Source organism: Stenella coeruleoalba, assembly GCF_951394435.1.
Source record: "Stenella coeruleoalba genome assembly, chromosome: 8".
In the NCBI taxonomy this organism is placed as follows: domain Eukaryota; kingdom Metazoa; phylum Chordata; class Mammalia; order Artiodactyla; family Delphinidae; genus Stenella; species Stenella coeruleoalba.
The window spans coordinates 25,725,047-25,751,666 of record NC_137154.1 but is presented as its reverse complement, the minus strand read 5'-3'; the positions used below and the strand labels follow the sequence as shown (position 1 = coordinate 25,751,666).

At 42.3% G+C, this 26,620-nt stretch overlaps 1 long non-coding RNA gene across 6 annotated transcripts in view; it reads left to right on the top strand.

Annotated features, from left to right (window-relative positions):
• Positions 1-24,716, top strand: part of LOC307190843 — a 53,317-nt gene extending 28,601 nt beyond the window's left edge. For 5 of the 6 annotated variants that reach the window (XR_013829550.1, XR_013829551.1, XR_013829552.1 and 2 more), the window contains 2 exons: positions 2,110-2,227; positions 13,339-16,393. This is a non-coding gene — a long non-coding RNA (uncharacterized lncRNA). Of the gene's footprint in view, positions 1-2,109; positions 2,228-13,338; positions 16,394-23,138 lie in introns of those variants that run through there. The other variant, XR_013829549.1, reaches the window with a different exon arrangement.
• Positions 24,717-26,620: the final 1,904 nt, after the last annotated feature.

Sequence of the window (26,620 nt, the reverse complement as noted above, 5' to 3'; positions counted from 1 at the left end):
CACCATTGAGGGGCATGGCCAGGATTCAATCCAGACCTGTTCATCACCCAAGTTCGCTATGATCCTGGACTCTGGAGCCAGACTTCCTGGGTTCAAATCCTGCGTCCCTACTTGGTAGCTATTTGACTTTGCCTCCATTTCCCCAACTGTAAAATGGGATTAATAATAATACCTACCTCATAAGGTTGTCGTAAAAATTAAAAACATGAATCTGTCTACGGCCTAAGAGCTATGTGCCTGGCACGTAGCAAGGGCCATGTGAGTAATCACTATTGTTGTGGTGTTGTCAGTATTCTACTGACTCTTAAAAATAGGATGGAGAGACAGGAGAAAAGCAAATGACCCAAAGAGACACCATTTCATGTTGCCTCAAGGGATTTCTCCTAGCCAAGTAACACAAGATGTACCACCTCCAGGCCGCTGCTCCCAGCCTCAGGCCTTTCAGCAAAGGGAAACCGGCCGGCCGTTTCCAAAGCCAAATTCTTCAGGGTAGCATTAAGTCTTTGTCTTATCAGGAAAGGGGTTGGGGTGGGGGAGGACAACTCTTCCCTTTAAGAGCAGCAGTGGATTTTCTTTGAAGAAACTTGCCTTTTACAAGTATTTATTTAGGAGTATCCAGTGATCAGTGATCTTATTTTGTGTATCTCTGCTGCCACAACATACCATGGACTGTCAGCATCCTCTTTACTACAAGAAATACAGTCCTTAGTGCCTTTAAATCTAATCAGATTAGAGAAACAATTCAGAAAACACATCTTTAAGATTCTCATCCTCTAGAACAACTCTAGGTACCTAAAGTTACCAAAAGATAACAAGAGGCATTACCTGCCTGACAGTGGCTGGTTTCAAAGGTGAAGAGCGGGCTTCCCTGGTGGCGCAGTGGTCGAGAGTCCGCCTGCCGATACAGGGGACACGGGTTCGTGCCCCGGTCCGGAAGGATCCCACATGCCGCGGAGCGGCTGGGCCCGTGAGCCATGGCCGCTGAGCCTGCGCGTCCGGAGTGAGAGGCCCTCGTACCGGGGAAAAAAAAAAAAAAAAAGTGAAGAGCACCGGGAGTTGAGGCTTTCTTAACTCCTCCAAATTGGTCATGATTATCATGCAAATGATGGCTTCAGTGAGGACCAGGGTTCAGTTTTCAACCCGTCAACAGCCCTATGAAAGACTTCTCTTTGAGAGGCTCTGAGGTTGCCTTTTGAGATGGGTGGGCCTCACAGAGCTCAGGGGGCTACAAATAGAGAACCCTCTGGGCAGAGCAGTAAGAATGTTACTGCTGGCGTAGGACCCTGTGCCAGGTTTATAGCTCGGAGTCCCTTATGCAAACTCCAGGTTATTATAGCCTTCAGGAAGGACACGGTTTACAGCTGATCTAGTTTAGGAAGGAGACCTCTCACCAGAATCCCTGAGTACAAGGAACACCTGATTTGGGGGAAAAAATCCACCCCAGGACTGGTGTCCCAGAAGAGTCCCCTTAGAATCCCCAGGATTTTGTTTTCATCTCTATAAAGAATCGTAAGTCTTTAGAATTTGTAAACTTATCTTAATATGATTTTATCAGCATCCTTTATCCTATACACTAATAGAAGGCACGATCCTCCATGCCACAGTCACCTTGTTGGGCTCTTCATTTCATGATGAAGAAACTGAAGCCCAGAGTCACACAGCATTGTAATAATAAAGGCCTGGAACCCAAGACTGCTGACCTCACTCCAGTTCTCTACCCTCTGAGCTACCCTGCCAAAATGACAATTTAAAGAATGACTTCCTAAACAGATTATTCCTTCTCTCTTTCACAATACCATTGGGTCGCCTCCCTGCAGATAATTCTCTCCATAAGCCAATTCAAACACTCTGAAGCATGTCTCGTCATGAACTAGAGCTTCTGCTGGGATGGGGAAAGAGGATTCAGCGGGGGTTTTTTGAGGGAGACGGAGGGCACTGAACTCTCTAAAAGACCCAGCAGAACAATCCTGATGATTCAGAATGACTAGAGAATAGTCTTTCTGATTATCTAGTGGTTTTGCTCACATTTATGGAATGAATGAATATGTGGAACATTGAAATATAATTCCAGCAATTCTACTGAATTTAATTCAATCTTTCTTTCCCTAGTATGTCAAGATCATAATGAATACGGATTACCACTCTGGAGAATTCAACTGATGAAAACAGGGGTTGGCAATCTTCCCTTTGGTGTATTTTTGGTAAATTGCTGACCTTGATGTAGAAGGTAAGGTTGACCAAGCTGGTTCCTCTCTCTCTCTCTCTCCTTTAAAAGTAAATCCCTCATATCGGTTTGCTTATCTTTCACTTATCCCTTTCTCATAAAAATATCTTGAGGAATGTACACACACACCCAAGTCTAGTTATTTGATCTCTGGTTGACTGGAACATAGTTACCCAATCAGTAGGACCATCACACAGAGGATATGTCTTAAACTTTTCCCTTGAATTCTCAGTTAACAAGACTGAAGACCTGCCATGGGGCACTTGATTCTTTTTACTTCATTTAGGAACAAGAATGCTGAAGCCAAGAGGCAGAAACCAGCCAACTGACACAACACAACTAGACACAGAACATCAAGAAAAATGAGGTCAATTAAAAAAATTTTTAATTCAATGCCCAATTACAATTTAATACATTTTTTGAGCAGGCAACAAATTAAAACACAAAGAACAGTAAGCAGAGAAACATGTCAGGTAAATTACAAAACAGAGGCTTTTGGGCTTCCCTGGTGGCGCAGTGGTTGAGAGTCCGCCTGCCGATGCAGGGGACACGGGTTCGTGCCCCGGTCCGGGAAGATCCCACATGCCACGGAGCGGCTGGGCCCGTGAGCCATGGCCGCTGAGCCTGCGCGTCCGGAGCCAATGGGAGAGGCCACAACAGTGAGAGGCCCGCGTACTGCAAAAAAAAAAACAGAGGCTTTTTAGTGAAACTATTTTTTAACTTACTGCTTTTCAACTCAAGATAATATTTTTAAATTTTCAAGTTATTTGTAAAGTCACAAATCAAGATTTATCTACATTCATGTCCAAAAGGCTTGGTCCTCTGGGGAGAAGTATTCCTTGCTCCTTCTTCAAGTACTTATTAACACCTTTTACTTGTCAGGAATTATGCCAGATATGGAGGCTACGAAGGACTAAGACACAACCCCCATCCTGCGGCGACTGACATGGAGACTAAATGCTCAAACGTTTTCTCACCTCACCATCATTTTCCTTCTTACAGTGCCACCAATCTGAATTTTATAATAATCATATGGTTTCTCTATAGGGTTCTGTACACTCAATAATGATCCTTAATTCAATTCACCCAACCTTTCAAAACTGCTGCTGTGCTTTCTTTTTCCTTTCTTTTTTTTATATATATTTTTTAAATTTTTATTTGTTTTTTTTTTTGGCTGTGTTGGGTCTTCGTTGCTGCGTGCGGGCTTTCTCTAGTTGCAGCAAGTGGGGTCTACTCTGTTTCAGTGCACGGTCTTCTTATTGTGGTGGCTTCTCTCCTTGTGGAGCACAGGCTCTAGGCACGCAGGCTTCAGTAGTTGTGGCACGCAGGCTCAGTAGTTGTGGTGCACCGGCTTAGTTGTTCCACGGCATGTGGGATCTTCCCAGACCAGGGCTCGAACCTGTGTCCCCTGCATCAGCAGGTGGATTCTTAACCACTGCGCCACCAGGGAAGCCCTCTTTTTCCTTTCTTTAACTTGTTTTTTTCCTGGGGTCTTTCTTCGGTGTCAGCTGTCGCTCTGACACAATGAAGAGCTAAACAGAGATTCCCCACACCGGGCTCACGGGTAAGGGTTTTGTTATGTACTATCTTTCCCAAGTTTGCTCTAGCCCATTTATCCCTAGATTGTTTCCTTTCATATTAATAAACCATCATTATTATTTGCTGAAGCATTATTTGTTAATGTTAAGGGGGAAAACACAGCGGTTACCTATATCTCCACCCATAGAAATGGGGCTAAATAAACTATGGTGTATCCATACAAAGGAACCCTCTCCATGCTTTAAAAAAAATGAGAGTCTCTAACAAAGTTGAACTCCTAAAAGCAGAGATTGAAACGGTGATTGGAGGAAATGGGGAGACAGTCATCAAGGGGTACAAAGGTTCAGTTATGCATGATGCTTAAGTTCTGGAGAGCTAATGGACAGCATGGTGACTCTGGTTACTAATACTGTACTGTATTCTTGAAATTTACTGAGAGAGTACAGCCTTTTACCACATACAAAAATGTAACTATTTAAGGTAATGGATATGTTAATTAGCTTGATTTTGGTAACCATGTCACAATGTGTGTGTGTGTATGTATATATATATATATATATATATATATATATATATATATATACCAAGTCATCATGTGGAGCACCTCAAATATATACAATTCTTATTCATCAAGTATATCTCAATAAAGCTGGGGGCAGGGAATGAGAGGTCTGTATGAGCAAGTATCTATGATACATTGTAAAGTTAAACAAATAGGCAAGTTGCAAAATTCTATGTGTTATGAGACCCCATTTAAAAACACATATGTGAATCCGTATGACATGCATCTGAAATATACACACACATAGTATTTAAATGGAAAACATTTTAGGGGACACAGAGTACATGTCTGGGAGCTAGGGGAGTTTAGTGAGTGAGTTAGGGGAGGAGCAAATGAAAGAGGGAATGTCACTTTCTCATTCTACACTTCTCTATTATTTTGACAATGAATAGATATACTTTTGTAATAACTAAATAAATAAATAGAAAGGAGATATGTATTCTTTTCCTAGACATTTTTAAACTATATATTCTTCTAGAATCGCATAGCTGTTGAGTTTTCATTCCTTTTGATGATACACTTATCTCCTCCTTTCTAGCTTCGGGGAATTAAGACCCCAGATGGACCAGTGTGTGCCCTTGCTTCCCTATCTGCCCCTTCTGCAGGTTCTCCAGCCCCTGGGATAATGAGCTATTCACAACTACTCGCAGCTTCCAGGCCACCTGCCAGCTTTGTAACCATTCTGCGCTTGTCTTTTGCAACCAATGTCATTTTAAAGCTTCAGAGTGCATCTCCTGCAGACCTCTGGAACATTCCTGGGGTAGACAGGGTGTTAGCAATATTCCTTTGGGCTCAGCAGAGTGAACAATCTGCCCTCCGTATCCGCGGATGGGAAACCTCTGGATACCTTCAGCTGACTCTTCACTGTCATACGCCATTTTATATCAGGGACTTGAGCAACTGCAGGTTTTGGTATCTGCGGGGGCTCCTGGAACCAATTCCCCGCAGATACCGAGGGACAACAGTATTTCATTCAGGTTTATCATACACTGTTCCTGGAAATCTTGGTCACATCATAGTTAGACTTGGCCCTGGAAAATCTATCCACCAGTCCCTGAAAGCAAGCCAGAGAGGTATTATTCTCATCTCACAGACCGGGAAACTGAGGCATCAAAGATTGACTGGGGCTGCCTAGACCACATGGCTGGTTAAAGGTGATGAGGTGTTGTGGAAAGGGTATTGGGATTAAAACCTGGCGTCCCAAGTTCAAGTTCTTGCCACATTATATTTTCTTTAAGCAAAAGTTGAACTCCCTGAGCCCCAGTTTCCTTATCAGTAAAATAAGAATTATAATACTTGCCTCCCAGAGTAGTGCTATTACATGAGAGTATATACAATTGCATTTTGTAAAGTACATATTATATATATATATATATAAAATAGGAGTACAACAACCAGGAAATTATGTATGAATAGTTACATCTTTGTGGCCGTATATCCAACTAGATTTTTGTTTATTTAGTTTTCTTTTGCCCAAAGTAGAAATTTAAAAATTTCTTTGAAGCATCTTAGAAGCCATTCCTTTACCTTGAATAGTCTTGTTCTTTAAATCCAAGTGTCTTTTTATACCCGAAGCATTTCTCCAGATGGGTTTTAAAAGGGGCACAAAAGTATCAGTTCCACAAAGAAGGCAACAACACTACCAGAATGCCTTGCCAAACTGCATAGCGCTCTGAAAGCAGATTAAAGTTGTTTCAAACGCTTCAAAGAGAAGGAAAACTCTAATCCCCCAAGGCTTCCTTTAAATCCATATTCCTTAATTTCAGAAAATTTCCCAAGTCTTTTAAAAGGCCCAACTATCATTTTACAGTTTGGAAATAGTAATGGAGAACATTTCCCAATTTTTTAGAACGTTCTTGTTTCCTTTACAAAGGGCTCAGTAAAGCTGGGTCTCTCTCACAAAGGAACTGGCCCAAGTGGAAGACAGCCTGACTGGCTTGAGGGGAGTGGGTGCAGCCATCCCCAGGGCCCTGCGCCTGGAGTCTATGGCTTACGGTTACCGGGAGAATTCCTTATAGAAGCAGAGTCGGGCATTCTCCCTGTTATTTCTGGGCAAGATTTGCATGTCTGTCATTGTGGGAAGAACGCCCAGTCTCCTCACTAGGTAACACTGAAGGGAAGAAAGTTTCCAAATGAGAAGAAAAACAAGCCCCGCTGCAATAGAGGCAAGCAGGACCATTTTCACTGCTTTGGAAAAACTGCTCTTCTTAAGCCATCTTCACCTGCCCAGAGAGGCAAACTGTTTTCCTGAAACACTTTTCCTGATTCTTCCCTGGCTGACCTATGAAAACAGTTATAAGAGCCCCAGTTACAACAATGAGTATTTATTGAGATTAACATGTACCAAGCACTGTGCTAAAGGTCCCACAGGCTGTATTTCATTAAATCTGCTCAGTAGCCTTGAAGCAGATACTATAATTAGCCCCATTATACAGATGAGAAAGTTGAGATATAAAGAGATAACTAAGCAGTCAAATGACACACAGCTACTTAAGTGGTTGAGCAGGGACATAAAAGTAGATCTTTCTGACTCCGAAGTCCAGGTTTAACCAGAGTAACGCACTGTCTAAATACAGTCCCAAGGCAGTGCAGGGACGGGTCCATGTTGTACACGTCTGTTCTACCTCAACTCTGGAGTTATTTTAATTACCAATAGCTGGCCTGTGTCCCAGCCAACTGTGCTAAGTGGTTTACATGCCTGGTCTCATTTAATGCTTCCCAGAGATTTAAATGTTATAAACTACCCTGATACTTTCTGCCTCTTCTGTCAGACTCTCTTCTTTTCTCCTTTTCTCCTGTTTCTTTCTCTCTCCCTCTTCAGCTCTGAGCCATTGAGTGCTTGGGTTGCATTTTCACCTTGCCTTCAGCCTAGCTTAAAATGTAGACTACGTAGTGAGGAGAGAGATAGGTGCATCTTTTCAGGTGCCTTCCGCTTTAGTTTGAGGGCAAGTTACAAGTGCCCGTCTGCTCTACAACTTCAGGACACCTCCCTGTGGATAGTGCCAGAACGGTGACCTCAGGCCACAGCTTGAACACCGATTGCAAGTAATCCAGCTCCAGAGGTGATAGAGTGACCTCTCTTTAAAAAGGAGATTAAAATAGCTAAGAAACAACACTTAGCTTAGTGCTCTGAAAGGTTGGCATCCTTCCAGGATAGACTTATGTACTTTTTGTACTTGGAGGAAAAAAAAGAGATGGGATTTGATCCAAGAATGGTCCTCCAAACGAGAGAAATATGGAGCAAGCAGCTGGAGCAGAGTGGCCAAGTGGTACCACCAGCTGCAGGCCCATTAATTAACATTCCCCGGTATGTAGCAGCTCCAGTGACCTTGATTCTTGTTGAATTCACAGAGATAACTTTTACAGAGCCTCTACTTTTCTCACTGCAGTATATTTATCCAAGGAGTACCTTGCATATTTCCCCCCATCTCTCTGAGCAGTAAATTTATTCTAATTACAAAGAGATATAGTAAGAGCCTGATTGAACGCTTGGCAGTTTATAGAGATTTATTTCTGGGGCTTAAGGGGGGTTTTTAGAGTGTGTGACTAGAGTGGGGTTGAGGGGAGCTGAGGAAAGGAGCCCAAGAGAAAATGTAGATTTAATGGACCTATAAAATGACCCTGCGGTAGATAAATGCTTGTTCCAGAGAAGCTTAAACAGCCTGACCCAAACCAGGGTCTGTGACAGCCAGTCCGACACAAGGTGTCTGAAGCGTTGCATATTTCTCTTTGGGTTTTCAGGTTTCCATATGAAATTTGTTATCCCCCAGGCAGAGGTGAGAGAGCAGGGAAATCTGTTTTCCAGAGGGAAGAAAGCATATTTAACTACAAATTTCTAAGTACTCAAAGCTATGAAAAGAGGAAAAAGTAAACCTCCAGCACCTGCCCTTAAAATCACTTTGCCTTTTCTCTAACTCTCTTGAAGCTCAATTCTGAATTTTAAGCCTAGGATCCTGGAAGGCAGATCATGAGAGCCTGCCCTTTGTACCAGGATTTCTGCATAAGAACCAGCAGCCTTCCAAAGCCCAGTTATCCCAGGCACTTCCAGCTCATAATGAGACAGAGGGACACTATCGTCTAACTGAGCCTTCTGTTTAGAATAGGCTTTGCATGCACACACTGCTGAACTTTTCCACGAAATCCTTCTAGGCTTTTGATCCCATGAGTGACATTCATCTTTTTTGCAGCTGCTTTGCAAGTTTTGCTGAGGATGAATTTTAGGGCTTTCAACTGTTAAATTTGTTATACTGTAAATCTAACCACTACTAAAATGGAGACATTTGTTCTGGGGGAAAAAGCAACACAGAAAAGGGTCTAAAGTAGACACTAGGGGGGAGGTAGTTTGGAGAGTGAATGCACTGGCCTCTTTGGCCAGAGGCTAAGTGCGGATTGGGCCACTGTTTCTTGGGGTTCCCTTGAACCCCAAGCTTGAATAATGCAATAGCATCAATTATTTTACCACCAAAGTGAGTCTATTCATTAATACCAGAGGAATTGCAACCCAGGACACCGAATCATGGAGGACCACAGGCAAACCCAGGAAACAAGGAAGGGAAACTAGCCTTTATAGGGAAAAGGCGAGACTTGGGAGGACCTGTAATAACCAAGGAGCCATTGGAGGAAGCTGGGAGTCCGAAGTATGGAGGCTTCTCATTGGTTGGACTGCTACAGCCTCTGATTGGCTGGGCTGTCCTTCAGGGAGAGAAGTTTTCTTCTTCCTGTTGGTTTGCGAAGTAGGCAACAGGTTCCTGTGGGAGATGCAGCAGAGGTGTAGGGGTAGTCCCTTCCGGTCTGGAGTAATTGAAGATGCATGGAGGGCGCAAGAGCTCCCCCTACAGGCCTGTGCTGACTCTAATTTTAGCTGCGGCTTCTTTTAATTCCGCACCCGCCCGTTTTCTCTTTTTAGGAACTGGCATAAGGAGACCTTAGGAAAAAAATTTACACTTTTTGATTGTTTAACACTCATACAGAGAAAACATTTTACCATGTTGTTTTAAAGTTAACACCCAAGTCAAGAAGTATAATATTGTGAATTCTCCCCCCATCTCACATGCTCCTAGAGATAACCACTATCAGAGCTTTTATGGGAATCACTTCTTTGCTTTTTTAAATAATTATTTTAGCACCTAAATGTGCGTCTACATAGAATAGAGCTTAATTTTGTGTGTTGGAACTTTATAAATGGAATTAATGCCTTGTTCTTTTGTGGCTGACTTCTTTTGCTCAACCTCCTGTTTGTAAGAGTCATCCCGGTTGTGTGTAGCTGTAGTTCATATTTATTACAGCACATTTTTTATCTACCCACGTACTGTTGGTGAACATGGTTACTTCTAGTTTGGGGATGTTGATAATGAAGCTGCTGGGAGCATTCTTGTGCATATACACAGGGAGCATGAGAATTTGCTCAGCTTGCCTGGTTGACATCAAACAATTCAATTTGAACACATCTTGAATCACGGCTAGTCCTAGTTTTAAAGGCAAAATGGGCAAGATTTGTCACTTGTTCATTCAATAAACACAAACCAAACTTCTACTGTAGGAATAGAAAATATAAGACACAGGCTGCCTGTCCTCTCTTCTGTGCTCAGAGCAGACATTACTAGTTCATAAGAGTGTGATTTCCTTTACGTCTGGATGTGGCTTCAAAATCGTTTGTAACGTGGTCCTCAAGGCAGCCACTGCTAAAGATTAGAGATGAGGGGTGTGATGGTTAATTTTCTGTGTCAACTTGGTTAGGCCACAGTACCCAGATATTTGGTCAACATTATTCTAGATGTTTCTGTGAAGGTATTGTTTTAATTGAGATGAACACTTAAATACTTGAGTAAAGCAGATAGCCCTTTATAATGTGAGTGTGTTTCTGCCACGGAGTTGAAGTCCTCAGTAGAAAAAAGACTGACCTTTCCCAAGGAAAAGGGAATTCTGCCACCAGACTGCCTTTGGACTCAAACTGCACCTCTTCCCTAGGTCTCTAGCCTACGGCCTACCACCCCTGCAGATTTTGGACTTGCCAGCCTCCACAGTCATGTGAGCCAATTCCTTGCAATTTCTCTCTGTGTATATCTAGACATCTTTTTGGTTCTCTCTGGAGAACACTGACTAATACCGGTGGCATACTATTTGCATAGGGTTGCCTGGTGGCACAGGAACAGAAAGCCTCTCGAGCTAATTTAAATAAAGGAGATTTACTGTTGATAGAGTGGAACTTCTTAGCATCAAATACCAGGAAATACTTTTAATATTCAGGATTACCCCCTCAAAACCAATTCATTATAACACTACTTATGTCTGAGATATTTTCCAAAATAAAATGGCAGTGGGTGTCCCAGTTTTTGAGTGTCATCAGTTGCTGTCAGCCAACGATATCTAGAGGAAAGAAGCCATTCTGAGTGTTAACACACGGTACCGCAGCTGCTTCCGCTTGGTGAGCTGAGTTGAAAGCGTCCTGGTGTGTATGTTATTTATTCTGCTCTGGGCTCCCTTTCTGCCATTGCTTTTGTGTTCTGGCAAACAGTATGACTCAGACTGGCTGACCAAAGGAGCATAGGTGATAATATTGGACCTACTGTAAAGAAAAGGAAGAGTATCGTGCTAGATGTTAGAACACAGGTTTTCCAGAGGCTATAGATTCTCCAAGTTGGGAGGTCCACTTATAAATAATACTTATATTACAGAGTGCTAAGTTCTGTAACAGCGAGGTGTACAAGTGTAATGGAAGTAAAATAACCATAGGTTGGGGCATCGAAGTGTGGGTAGAAGCTCACCAGAAGAAAGGGTGTAGAGAGGAAAAGGAAACATTAGCAAAGGTGTGGGGCGATGAGAGAACACATACTACTCCTTGACTCCCTGGCTACAGCAGCACCTTCCTTTTGTGTTTTGATTTCCCCCAAGGAGAAACAGTGAGGCTCCATGAGAGAACTTCAGGTGCTCTGGTGAACTTCAGGTGAACTTCAAGCCTCCTGTTATTTTCCACATCTATGGGGAATGTGTCCACATGTTTTGAAGCCAGGGAAAATATTACTTTACAGTAAACAGAGAAAAGGTTTAGAGGAGGTTAGAAAATGGAAAAGTGGAGCACAGAGTCAGTGATAAGAAGACAGTTTTATATGGCACATAGCAATTGCTTCTGGAGTCATTAGGAGTAATATTTATAATCAGGATAAGCTAATGCTTTGGATGAGTTCCTGTGATTCTTCTGTTTCTGAGAAGCCAGATTACCTCTGGCTCCTGCAGACCTGCAAGAGACTTGTCCTCACATGGAAGAGACCTGACAGTAGGAATGACATTCAAAATATTTAACCAGTGGATAGTAGATACCCGACCAGTTGGAAACGACTGGGATGGCTGGACCCAGTGCATATAGGCTGAACTCCAGCCCTCTCTTAGGGACCATTAAACACAACACTTGTTTCACTGAAGAGACTGAAGGATTTACCTGAGACCATGTGGTGGTGGCAGAGCTAGGAGTGGAACCCAAGCCTTCCGTGTTCACCCTCTACCTACGCTGCAGCCGTGGCCTCAAAGCCCTGGTAAGGCAAGTGGGGCGCCCTGTTGGTTTAGCATAGATTCTACTCACAGCCAAGGCTGTCCATGGGGAGGATACAGCTCTTACCCTGTTCATGAGTAACATGCTGAAAATTCTTTATCCATTAGTAAATAAATACCTATTTATTTGTAAATATAGCTTATTTGCAAATACAGTGTATTACATAACATACTATAAAGGATTCAGGAAAATAGTCAGTTAAAAAGAAAGCTGCCTGGGCTTCCCTGGTGGCACAGTGGTTGAGAGTCCGCCTGCCGATGCAGGGGACGTGGGTTCGTGCCCCGGTCCGGGAAGATCCCACATGCCGCGGAGCGGCTGGGCCCGTGAGCCATGGCCGCTGAGCCTGCGCCTCCGGAGCCTGTGCTCCGCAACGGGAGAGGCCACAACAGTGAGAGGCCCGCGTATCGCAAAAAAAAAAAAAAAAATTTACTGAACACCTACCAGCTGCCAAGGCCTGCTCTAGGAGCTGATAAGTAGCGACGTGCAAGAGGTCAAACCCCTGCCGTCTGTTCCAGGCTGGGCAGGTACACCTGGGGACTCTGGTGAGGCTGGGATTGGGCCTCCCTGGGAGCACGAGCAGCCCCTCCCCACTAGATGCTGCCCATCCAGGCACTGCCAGGAGGCAGGGGGCATACCCCCTCTAGATGACTTTGCACTCTTTCCTGACAGGGAATTTCTTCTCCCAGACTCATCACTTCTCAAAGACATCTTTCCTTTGCCCTCTTTCTCCAGAACTCACTTCGTAGTCCCTCAAGGTACAAAACTTTTTTTTACAGAAAATAAGTGCTACGTTTATTTCTTGTTATAACACAAATGTATCAGAATCCTCAGAACAAAATGATTTGTATTTAATCCAATCAAGTTTTTTTAAATTGTGGTAAAAAGCACATAACATAAAATTTACCATCTTAACCATTTTTAATTGAAGTATATTATTATATTATAATATTCTTTTTAATTCTTTATGTTTGAGACCTTCATAATAATATTTTTAAAAATTAGTTACCAAATCTATATAAGAACATAAGAATATTTATAATATTAGGTGAAAAAAACATGTAGTAATTGTTAGTGATGTTCACTGATATTTTCAGTTCTCTTCCTTCCTAAGCACTTCCTTGGAGTTAGGTGTGGCCCTAGGACTTGCCTCGGCTAATTAAAAGTGAATGGCTTCCCCGGTGGCGCAGTGGTTGAGAGTCCGCCTGCTGATGCAGGGGACACGGGTTCGTGCCCCGGTCTGGGAGGATCCCACATGCCGCGGAGCGGCTGGGCCCATGAGCCATGGCCGCTGAGCCTGTGCGTCCGGAGCCTGTGCTCCGCAACGGGAGAGGCCACAACAGCGAGAGGCCCGCGTACTGCAAAAAAAAAAAAAAAAAAAAAGTGAATGAAACTGATGTGTGTCACTTCCAGATGGAAGCCCTTAACAGCCAGAGTATGATTCACTGTATTTTCTCTCCCCTGTTACAGCACTGATGTTCTTCCAATAGTCAAAGCTCCATCAGCCTGAATCCCTGAGTAAGAATCACACAGAGCAGAGGCCCTGCTGACCTGGGATGGATGTGTAGCATAAATGAGAAATAAACCTTTGTTTTTCCAAGCCACTGGAGGTTGTTTGTTGCTGCAGCATAAGGTAACACATTCTGACTGGTTCAAAGCAAGAGGTAGCTTCTGGCAGTACAGATAACTAGATACTCAGAAGGCCTTCCAACTACAAAAGAACTGGATCACTTTTTTGGCCATGCAGCTTGCGGGATCTCAGTTCCCCAACCAGAGACTGAACCCGGGCCATGGCGTGAAAGCACAGAGTCCTAACCACTGGACCACCAGGGAATTCCCTGGATCACGTTTTAAATGGACTGTTGGGCTTGTAAGTAGTAAAGTAATTGTCTAGGACAGCTCTTATCCTCAAATATGAGCTGAAACCAGAACTGGGAGCCAAGAGTGCTAAGAAAATAAGAAAACTGGGTTGTCCTAAGGGCCAGTGCCGTTGTAGCACGGTATGAACTCTAAAGCATCAGAAAGTGGGGAAGCCAAAGGTCTGACGCTTCTGCATTAGGCCAGGACACTCCAAAAGGGGTGAAGTGTCTCAGGTTGGTGTTTTCCTTCTGCTCCCAACAGAAGCAAATACAAATCTTCACAGTAGGCCATTAAGAGCCATCAAATTGGAGTTCAAATCCAAGATCACTAAGCACGGAAGGAGGCAAACCACCGAGAGAGTGAGTTGATGGAAAAACGAGCATCTAGTTTAGACCCCAAGAACTTTGGGTATATATTTTCATTTACAAAAGTGTACAGAGCAATTATTAAGCGCTAGGCACTATTGTAAAGTTTTTTTTCCCAATTTTAACTTATTTAATTCCCATAACAACTCTATGAAGCAAGTACTATTGTCATCCCCATTTTATAAAGGAAAAAAACTGAGGGACAGAGAGATTAAGTAATTTGTTCCAGGTCAACATTTCTTAAGTGGTAGAACTACAATTTGGATTCAGGCAGTTGGTTCTAGAGTATGCACTCTTCATCTCTACATTTTGTTGACTTTCTAACATAGAATGTCTATGTGTGACAAATTTAAAGAAATAAGGAGGACTTCCCTGGTGGCGCAGCGGTTAAGAATCCGCCTGCCAATGCAGGGGACACGGGTTTGAGCCCTGGTCCGGGAAGATCCCACATGCCATGGAGCAACTAAGCCTGTGCGCCACAACTACTGAAGCCCTTGCACCTAGAGCCCGTGCTCCGCAACAAAGAGAAACCACAGCAATGAAAAGTCCATGCACCACAACAAAGAGTAGCCCCCACTCACTGCAACTAGGGAAAGCCTGTGCACAGCAATGAAAACCCAACGCAGCCAAAAATAAATAAAATAAATTTTTTAAAAAAGTTTTAAAAAAAAGGAGTGCAGGGCTTCCCTGGTGGCGCAGTGGTTGAGAGTCCGCCTGCCGATGCAGGGGACACGGGTTCGTGCCCCGGTCCGGGAAGATCCCATATGCCACGGAGCGGCTGGGCCCGTGAGCCATGGCCGCTGAGCCTGCGTGTCCGGAGCCTGTGCTCCGCAGCGGGAGAGGCCACAACAGTGAGAGGCCCGCATACAGCAAAAAAATTAAATTTAATTTAAAAAAAAAAGGAGTGGAATACCAAAGATAACCAAGCAACAAAGGACCATCAAAGGATGACCAGGTAGATTTGAAAAAGAATAAAAAAGAGACAAAAATAAAATGGTTGAAAATAAACATTTAATAAACATGTTAAATGTCTGAAGAGATACTTAGTGAATTAAAGAAATATCTGAAGAAAACATCCAGAATGTAGCTCAGGAAAAAAAGGAAATGGAAAATATGAAAGAGAAATTTAAAGACATGGATGATAGAATGAGAACTTCTGATATAAATTTAATTGGAGGTTTGGAAGTAGAGGATAGAGAGAATAGAAGATACATAATATCTGTAGCTGAGAGTTTTTCAGAACCGATGGAAAGACCTAAGTCCACAGATCTAGGAAATACAGCACATCCCTGGAAAGGTAAACGAACAAGAAATTTATGCTTTAGACATGTTACAGGGAAACTGGAGAACCCCAAAGACACTGAGAAAACCTTAAAAGCAGCCTGAGAGAAAAGAAAGATCACCTGCAAAGGACTAACAATTAGACTGTCAGGCTTATCAAGAGTAATTGTGGGGCTTCCCTGGTGGCGTAGTGGTTGGGAGTCCACCTGCCAATGCAGGGGACACGGGTTCAAGCCCTGGTCCAGGAAGATCCCACATGTCGCGGAGCAACTAAGCCCGTGCGCACAACTACTGAGCCTGTGCTCTAGAGCCCGTGAACCACAACTACTGAAGCCTGTGCACCTAGAGCCCGTGCTCCGCAGGAAGAGAAGCCACAATGAGAAGCCCATGCACTGCAATGAAGACCCGACGCAGCCAAAAATAAACAAATAAAATGAATAAATTTATTAAAAAAAAGAGTAATTGTGGATGCAGGGAGTCTGTGAAATAATTATTCAAAGTGTTGAAGGGAAATAACCATCCATTGCACATCCAGAAAAGCTACACTTCATAAATAAGAGTAAAATAAAGTCATTTTCAGCTAAACAAAAGTCAGCAGACATTTACTAAAGGAGTTCACATCCATCTTTCAAAATTCATCTCAAATGCTGTTTCTTCCATGGAACTCTGACCTTTGAATCCCCATAGCATTTTATTTGAGGCTTTCTCATGACACTTCCCAAATTCAGACATAGACTGAAGTTATTTGTGCCTTTTCATAGCATGCTGTCGCCCCTGCCACCACTCTTACCCCATGCCCACCACCAATATAACGCCCCAGGAACTCTTTGGTGTCTAACTCACTTTAACTCTTTGTATAGCTCCTGTCATGATACTTGCATGAAGTATAGGTGCATGATAAGTATTTGCTGAAGCTTACTGGTCAGCCTTCTCCTATGGACCATCAGTTCCAAACTATGCTCCCTTCAAAAGGGGTTTTATGAAACTGGTATAGACAGTCTTATTTACAGAGCAGAAATAGAGACACAGACCTAGAAAACAAACGTACAGATACCAAGGGGAAAGGGGGGGTTGGGAGGAACTGGGAGATTGGGATTGACATATATACACTATTGATACTATGTATACAATAGATACTAATGAGAACCTACTGTACAGCACAGGGAACTCTACTCAGTGCTCTGTGGTGACCTAAATGAGAAGGAAATCCAAAAAAGAGGGGCTATTTGTATACATATAGCTGATTCACTTTGCTGTACAGTATAAACTAACACAATATTGTAAAGACACTATACTCCAATAAAAAAAAAGGGGGGGGAGCGTTATGGCCAAACCCTCTTCCAAGTGCTGAGATCCACAGTTTAATTGTTTTAAGCCTACATTTCCCCCAATTTTTTGCCCATAGAACAACTCCTTCCACTCTTTACTCCATGAATATCCCAAGAGACTGGTGTTTCTAAGAATACCTTTTGCAAAAATACTGCAGAAGGCAATCACTTATTTGAGTCTCCAAGGCCTGAAGTCAACCTCTTGGATCCTGGTTCTATTCACAACTAATCATATAATTAGTTCTAAGTCATTTATCCTCAGGTTCCTTATTTGTGACATCATTAGCAGGTGACCCCTTCTAACTCTAAAATTCTATGAATTAAAGGGCATTGCCTTAGATCCTTTTTGACCCACCTCCTAGAATGGAAATAAAATCAAAAATAAGCAAATGGGACCTAATGAAACTTAAAAGCTTTTGCACAGCAAAGGAAACCATAAGTAAGACAAAAAGTCAACCCACAGAATGGGAGAAAATATTTGCAAAGAAGCAACTGACAAAGGATTAATCTCCAGAATATACAAGCAGCTCATGCAGCTCAATATCAAAAAAACAAACAACCCAATCCAAAAATGGGCAGAAGACCTAAATAGACATTTCTCCAAAGAAGATATACAGATTGCCAACAAACACATGAAAGAATGCTCAACATCACTAATCATTAAAGAAATGCAAGTCAAAACCACAATGAGGTATCACCTCACACTGGTCAGAATGGCCAGCATCAAAAAATCTACAAGCAATAAATGCTGGAGCGGGTGTGGAGAAGAGGGAACCGTCTTGCACTGTTGGTGGGAATGTAGATTGATACAGCCACTATGGAGAACAGTATGGAGGTTCCTTAAAAAACTAAAAAATAGAACTACCATATGATCCAGCAATCCCACTACTGGGCATATACCCTGAGAAAACCATAATTCAGAAAGAGACATGTACCACAATGTTCACTGCAGCACTATTTACAATAGCCAGGACATGGAACCAACCTAAATGTCCATCGACAGATGAATGGATAACGATGTGGCACATGTATACAATGGAATATTACTCAGCCATAAAAAGGAACGAAATTGAGTTATTTGTAGTGAGGTGGATGGACCTAGAGCCTGTCATACAGAGAGAGGTAAGTCAGAAAGAGAAAAACAGATACCGTATGCTAACACACATATATGGAATCTAAAGAAACGGTACTGATGAACCTAGTGGCAGGGCAGGAACAAAGACACAGGCATAGAGAATGGACTTGAGGACTCAGGGTGGGAAGGGGAAGCTGGGATGAAGTAAGAGAGCGTCATGGACATATATACACTACCAAATGTAAAATAAATAGCTAGTGGGAAGCAGCCACATAGCACAGGGAGATCAGCTCCGTGCTTTGTGACCACCTAGAGGGGTGGGATAGGGAGGGTGGGAGGGAGGCTGAAGGGGGAGGGGATATGGAGATATATGTATACATATAGCTGATTCACTTTGTTGTACAGCAGAAACTAACCCAACAATGTAAAGCAATTATAAAAAAATAAAGTGCATTGCCTCTTATAGTCAATCAGTCAGTCATTCTACACATACTAAATTCCTACTGTATGGCAGTGTGCAAAATCCTGGGCATAGCATGGTGAACAAGATAGGCATAGTCACTGCTTTCATGGAGCTACAAGTTGAGAATCATTTTTCTAGAGCTCACTATTAGAACAGTGACTTCCAGAATCAAATGTCTTCTAGTTAAAAATGGGGAATTTACTGTTTCATGTATTATGTGTATCAGGTTGTGGAGTAAATCTTTAGAATCTAAACGTATGGTCTAACTAGGCTCATGATTCTATTTCACCTAGGAGCTCCATTGTAAGCTTCGAGAATTGAACACGTCAAAACTTGAAAACTAAGTGTATCTAGTTTTTAATCTTCATCTTTAACTTTCCTTGTAACGGCTCAGTCCTCTATAGTTTAAAAAGCATATTTTGATGATACAGCATCAACTGAGCACTTTTATGAGTCGACATGGTTCTAAGCACTTTATACGTCATACAGCTGGTGAAACTAGGCTTTGACCCCAGGAAGTATGGATTTGCAGTCTGTGCTCTGAACCTTAACTCTAAACTGCCACTATTCCTAATCATCAAACACTGTTCTGTAGGTTTTCTGCTGGAAATGTAAGGGTTAACATCTCTGAAGAGCTGAACGATCATATGGAATTTTGAAATGTCTAACCAGCCAGGTAGTGTACTGAGGGGGTAATGAAAAATTAAAAGCTTTTTTTTTTTCTTTTTGACTAAACACTAATCTTCGTGGTTATGGATGTATCCATATGCCAGAGAATATTGAGATAATAAGTTAACATAAAATTGGTGATACAGTTTTAAAACTGACAGCTCCATGTGTCTGATATGTTTTCTGAAAGTAATTTTAAGATAAGACTCCACTCTCAAATCTAAAATTCTTTCTTCAGAGATTGCTAGCACCACACAGTATTTGTCACTGTATCAATTAAATAGAGAAAAACTACAGTGCTAGGAGTAGAGGACAGTTTTCATCATAAAACAGTAAAATAACAAAATATAATCAATGAAATGCGAACCACACAATGTCAGTGAGAATTCTTGGCATTTCGTTTTAGAAGCCATTCTGCATGGAAATGAATAAAATATAAACACAGTACTTTATCTAGGATATGACAAGAAACTTCAAGATTGTAGTGTGCATTAAGATAACATTCCAAACCTATCCTTTCAAGTTTTCAGCCAAGAATTTGTTTTTATAATTTCTTTGCAGTTGGCAAACAGCTAGCCTCTACTTGAGAATATCAATTTTCATGCTTATGGTCCCAATCCCATTGTGTGTAACCGTTAACTTGCTGTGTGACCTTGACTAAATCACTCCCCGCCACCCCAACCCAAATGGAGGAGTGGGATCTCTCAGGCCCCTTCTGGTTTTAAAATTCTGTAGTTCTAGCCTATGGATCCTGACATAAACACCATAAAAAATGCTTGCTAGAAGATTGGATTTTTTAAAATTTGTGCTATTTAAGCATTTTCAAATGACCGCTCTTATAGCCAGCTGTACAGACCATAAACCACGGCAGTCAGTTCCTATGGGTGATTTACTTGGTTTTGATGCTGGTTAGCAGCAGCTGTGCTGTCTCAAGTCACCAAGCACCTTCTGTAGTTCACAGAAACAGTCCATCCACATGCTTCCCGAACTCCCCAACACGGACGGGGTCTGAGAGATTCTGGGCAAAAGAAGTAGGATCACAACCGCCACGGGCCATCAGCTGACCCTGAACACCCTCCAAAGATGGAGGCGGTGTGGACCCCTGGATCCACTGCTTAGATCCCCACCTTGAGACTGAAGTGCTGGTGCCCCCAGCTGCTGGGAGTGCTGGCTGCTGCTGGTTCTTCAGCGGAGACCCTCTCTGGAGATAGCCTTTGGCTGAAGAGAGCTGCTTTGCCCAAACCCACACCCCTGTTGGGGGCAGGCTACGTGCAAGGACTACAGATTCCACTAACAGGCCAACCCCTTGCCCCAGTGGGGTCCAACTCTGAAGGGCCAGGCCAGTGCTGGAGCTCCGCTAGGGTGGCCTTTCATCCTGTAGGGTGATGCACATGTGCTGCAGCACAGAGCACCTTCTCCCTTGGCCCACAGGTGTTGCCCCCGAGCTCTCCCCTTAAGCTTCCGGCACCAAGATCTCTGTCTCGGAGTCGGCGCCAGGAATCAGAACCTGCCACAGAGACTTACAGACCTGAGTTCAAATTATATCTGCTTAACTCTGGGTCCGGGAGTAAATGTCCTCTCCAGTGAAATGGAATAATAACTACTCACAGAATTGTTTATTATATGAATATGAGGAAATGAATCCAAAGCACGTAGTGGACGATTAGCAGCAACAAGTTAACATTTATCAAGCATTTATTATATGTCCGGTGCTGTTTTATGACTTCACCACATAAGAACTCTATGAGAAAGGTAATATCCCTATTGTACAGATGAGACAGCTGTGGCACAGAGAAGTTAAATAATTTCTCCAACGTTACACAGCTAATAAAAGTCAAGAATTCAAACCCACGCTGCTTGACTGCAGAAATAGCATTCTTAGCTTAAAAAGTCTGCTGCTTCCCACTGAGAAAGGAAAATTGTTTAAATATTTGGATGATGGTACACAAAAGCCTAGTAATGTCACCTGATTCCGGAAGTATCTTTAAAACAAAACAGTTAGAAAACATTTACAAAGAATTTCTGTGCGCCTATTGTTTATATTTTTGTGTTGCTATAGATTGTTTATTTTTGCTTCAGAGCAACGCTTTTTCATCAAGAGAATGGATGAAACAGTTGGAGGGTAGGAGACCTAATCTGATGTGATAGTGGTTGTTCCACAAGATAACTTTTTGCTATTTGTTTCTATTTTAATGAAACATGTGCTGAGTTTCTATTTTAATGAAATGTGCTAAGTACAAGGTCAAAGAATAAATAAGACAATGACATGTTTCATTATTAGGTAGTAATTTTGTATACTAATAAGGTGTAGGTTATACCATATTTCCTACAATTTAAAATATCTCCCTCACCTGGGTCCTTATAATGGAAGTACATTATAACAGAGAAGAGCGCTATGACAAAGACCCCTACTATGCCCCTTCTGACCCCTCATTGGCAGTTTACACTTGTATTCACTTCAGAGTAGTTATCTGTTAGCATCCGATGGAAAGCATTTGTTTCACATTTCACTTATAATCTGAAGGAATTTATACCATAATTTTTATCTCAGGGGATAATGTGTTAACAGTGCTTGTTTGGATCCCTGTTATACTTTTAAGGTCAAGAAAGTCTCTTTTACTCTTTAAGACACAAGTCTGTTAAAGTTTTTATGATTTGCCAACAAAGTGGTTTTTCATCTTCTGCTATTTGATAACTAAGGTATAAGAGAGTTCCTTCTACACCAAATAAATTAAACATCTAAATAATTTATAGCTCCAGGTACATTTGCCAGACTAGCATAACTGAATAAAGCCAACAGATTAAATGTTCCCTTGGCAATCAACAAGGGTATGATATACAGTACCTGGGCTGCCCCATTGGGTCTCATTATTAAATCACAGGCAAGAGCTCAGAATCCCAGGGTCCCGAGTGACAGGTAGGAGCAGACTTTGGGCGGAACTTTTGCTCCTCCCAGGTATCATAGCAGTCATTACTCCTGATCTTTGGAAGTGGAAAACTCTTAGTACAATGGAGATAGAGAAAGAGAAGGGTGGAGGCAGAAAGGAAGAGAGACAGACTGCATGTTTCAATGAAGAAAGACTCCAGTTACTTATATATCACTAAGTTGGGAATTCATCAACATAACACTGTGTATTTGCACAATCTCAGAGCAAAAGTTAAAAAGAGTTAGGGAATATTTTGTATATGGGACCACCATTTATCACTGTCAAGGGTCAGAACAAGAACTAGCTTCAAAAATAGACTACATTTCCCTCTTTCTACTCTCCAGGTTTTGACCAGCACCTGCCTTTGTGTAGGGAAGGAAGGTTTGGTTTCCAGAGCTGATGGCAATGTTTCCAGAGAAACACTAGAACTCAGGATTTAGGGAGTTATGTGTAATATCCAGTCTACCTCTTGGAAAAGTTTTATGTGCCAGAAACCAGTCATCGGCTTTTTAACAAAGGGAATTTATCAAAATGTGGTTTTAAATTTGCACATTTAATGATGGGAGGGTCCAGATGATCAGTAGAAAGATGAGGTGGGAGGCAGCAAATATATATTTAGTCAGTGGAGAGCCCACTTTTATTTTTTTAATTTTTATTTTTTTGCGGTACGCGGGCCTCTCTCACAGTTGTGGCCTCTCCCGTTGCGGAGCACAGGCTCCGGACGCGCAGGCTCAGCGGCCATGGCTCACGGGCCCAGCCGCTCCGCGGCATGTGGGATCTTCCCAGACCGGGGCACGAACCCGTGTCCCCTGCATCGGCAGGCGGACTCTCAACCACTGCGCCACCAGGGAAGCCCGAGCGCCCACTTTTAGAGCCTATACTCTGCACCAGGCAGACAAGCAGAGTACCACTTAAAACAACAGCAATGTCAACAACCCTCTCCCCTCTTGAAGGGACTTATGGAAGTCTAAGTGCCACAAGGAAAATACGGAAGGTAGAACTAAGCTTGTACTTCTTAACTGTTGTTGGTACAGCTTCTCTGAAGACGAACGGGATGGAGGAAAAGAAAAAACCAAAACATTCCCAGTGTATTGTATATTGACACCTCTAGCAATTACCTGATGTCTGGTCCTGTGATAGCCCCTTTGGGATGGGGGAGAATCGGAGGGAGCAAGGATAAGGGGAGTGGGGCAATGATTTAGAGTGCCTAGCCGCCTAAGTATCTGAATTTAAAGTAAAACCATTAAGTTGAGTTCATTGCTGAATTCTCATGGGGTACACTAATTTTTCATTTTCATTTAGGAAGAAAGGGTGAAAGAGAAGCTTCCCATGCCTGGTTTATGAACGTGGCCTTGAAAATGTCCACAGAACTATTGTTGTCTTGTTGAGTCTGCAGCCAGGAAGGCAGAAATCACTGCAGCAAAGCAGGTGTGAACGTCCCCCTACTTCAGAGGCAGCTCTCTTTGAAGCTGGAAAATCAAGGACGCTGGTACCTTCAAGGAAACAAGGATATAATTATCACAACACCCAATTGGCCCGTGACCTTCCATTCCTCAGGCCTGCCCTACTCCCTTCACTGGCACCAGCCCAGGTCCTCACAGACTGAGCTCTGTCCCAGATCGCTCAGCCCAAGGAGCAGCCCACTCCCTCACCCTTTGAAAGTGTTCTTAATCTCTTTCTACTGCGCTGCTCTTGCTGACATAAATCCGCCAGCCCAGGGGGCCTCTGAGCCCCCCACAGAGGGAGGCCCTTCAGGCCAAGTGGAGTCTAAGCAGCGAAGGCGTAGAATTTATGCTTCCTCTCACCTGTGCCGTCTGTCTGTGGCCTCTACTCCAGGCTGTTTTTGAAGGTTTGACCAGAACCTCCCAGCTCCCTGCCAAGTCTGCCATCATCACCTCAGTCACAGAAGCAGACTTCTCAAGGCCACTAGAAGCTAATAACAGGGACTCTCAACTTCATTGTTATATTTGAAATGTTGAAAGCCAAAGCCTAATAAAATAAGTGCAGAAAAACAAAAAGAGCTATAAATTATCATTTGAAAGTAGTGGCTAAAGAACTCATCTACTCAAAATACCTGGGGGCTATTTCTCAACTACAGCAATAATCCAGTATTTGGTTTCCTTCCCTTCACTGTGCGAAAGGCTTGGCTGTGTTCTCTTAGCACGGATTCTTTTCTGCTTCTATGATCAAGTGTCTAGAATCAAAAGTTACACAACAGACACTCTCTACCCAACTTTTTCACACACACACACACACACACACACACACCCATACTCCCCACCCAGCCTTGGTCCTAAAGGGTCCACTGAATTGTAGTAATTCTTTTTGACCGCAAGGAATTATCCTACATTATCACCAATCAATATTCATTGCAAATTTACCTTTTATTTAAGATAAGAGTAAAATTCTATTTCCTTCATTTCACAAAGACTATCTATGTTAAACTGAGATATTAATGGAAAAACATAATAATAGAAGCATTATTTCCTGTAAAATCAGAAATAAACTAGGGATGCCCATATCACAGTTATCATTATATGATATTTTGGAAATTCTAGACCAGTGGGTCTCAGCTGGTGGTAATTTTGCTTCCCAGAGGATATTTGACAATGTCTGGAGCCATTTTGGGTTGTCACAACTTTGGGAAAACTATTGGTATCTAGTGGGTAGAGGCCAGGGATTCTGTTAAGCATCCTACAATGCACAGGACAGCCCTCACAAGAAAGAATTCTCCAGCCTAAAGTATCAATAGTGCTGAGTTTGAGAAACCTTGTTCTATACAATGCAAAAAACATAAAACATAAATAAGAGAAATAAAGTTTAGAAAATAACTAATTTTCATTAATTGAAAATAACAAGTATCACCTAGAAAAGCAAATAAGAAACAATTAAACAAACATTATTAAAATTTATAAAATAATAAATAACATAGCTGGATAAAATATTTTCAATTGCGTGAGAGACTAAGAGTCTTTAAATTTTCCTATGGGTCTATTTATCCATTCTACAAAAATTTTCTGAGAACAAAAGGATTAGTTTATAAAAATAAACTCAAGAGGTATGAGAACACTTTTGCATTTCAAAATTATGGAAACAACCAAGAAATTTTAATAATCTAGCCTATAATACTGTAATACAAAAAATTATAGGAAACCTAAGTAGACATATCTTCCCAAACCATAAGTTGGACTTGAGGACTTTTTAAATAAATAAATTTATTTATTTATTTATTTGGCTGTGTTGGGTCTTCATTTTTGTGTGAGGGCTTTCTCTAGTTGCGGCGAGCGGGGGCCACTCCTCATCGCGGTGCACGAGCCTCTCACTGTCACAGCCTCTCTTGTGGCTGAGCACAGGCTCCAGATGCGCAGGCTCAGTAGCTGTGGCTCACGGGCCCAGTTGCTCCACGGCATGTGGGATCTTCCCAGACCAGGGCTCGAACCCACATCCCCTGCACTGGCAGGCAGACTCTCAACCACTTCGCCACCAGGGAAGCCCCCTAGGACTTTTTTAAAAGGTTGTCTAAAGCACCAAAAAATTATTTTGGGGCAATGAAAACACACACACACACACACACACACACACACACACACACACACACACATACACATAAATGCCCCTTTGGCAGATAAGAGCTTTCCCAGTGTTTCTAAATAAGGACAGTATTCAAATGCATCATGGAAATCAAGGTAATCTATAGCAATAGATTATTATGATTCAGCAGATCATATTGTAGGTAGATGTAAGTTTCTTGAGAGAAGGGCCCATATCTTACTGATTTTTCCATCTCTGTAATTGACACATATCAGGAACCCAATAAATATTTGTGAATTAATGAAATAAAGAAAATATAAGCAGAGATGATCTTTGAACTCTCTAGTCAAAAGTTAACTTACAACTCTAGCAGTTGTAATTCGGCATCTAAGAACACACATCTGAAAGGTTAAATGAAGAGTCAACATTTTAAGAGAAAGTTTTGCCTCATGTTACAGCTATATTATATAAACATAGGGTGAGCCAGCAAGAATCAACCAGTGATGTTCTACTGAGAACAGTAAACCCAAGTTTTAAATGTTGAAGACTTGAAAGAATCTATGAATATCTACACGATATACCTAAGTATATCGAAAATTTCCTTAATCTTTCAGTTCATTTTCATAATAAGCCTTCAAAATTTGAGGGGAAGGGAGGGAGGAAAGAAGCAAAGGAAGACCAGATGAAAAGTAAAAATAAGGAAATAATCAAAAGCCTTCCCTTTATCCCTTCCATGCAATCTCACAGCCTCTCCCTAGAATCCTTGGTCCTGAATGTTTAATAACGAGTGTTCCATAGTTTCAAGGGGAGGAAGGCCCCACAATCCAGTTTAATATAAGGTCATTTGAAATGCTGTAGTGGGATAGGTTCATGGTCCAGGAAGCCTCAGACAGTTTCACCAGGGAACCTATTCCAGAAGGTCATGGTTCTCTTTGATATAAACTTCAAAGATTAGGGACAAGAAAAATAATAGTTACTGTTCACCGAGCACTTGCTCTGTGCCAGACATCTTCCTGAGGATGTGTTACATTTTTCTGGCCTAACCTTCATAACAGCCCTCATCTTCCCATGAGGAGACAGATGTTTTGGAGGTAACATGAGCAGGCCACCATGAGCTGGCAGAGCCACGATGGGAATCAACACCTGTAAACCTCCAAACCCAGGCTCATAAGTACCACACTGTAGATGTCACCACAGCATCACATTTCCCTCAGTAACCCACTCTTCATGGATTAGTCATAAAAGCTTCAAGT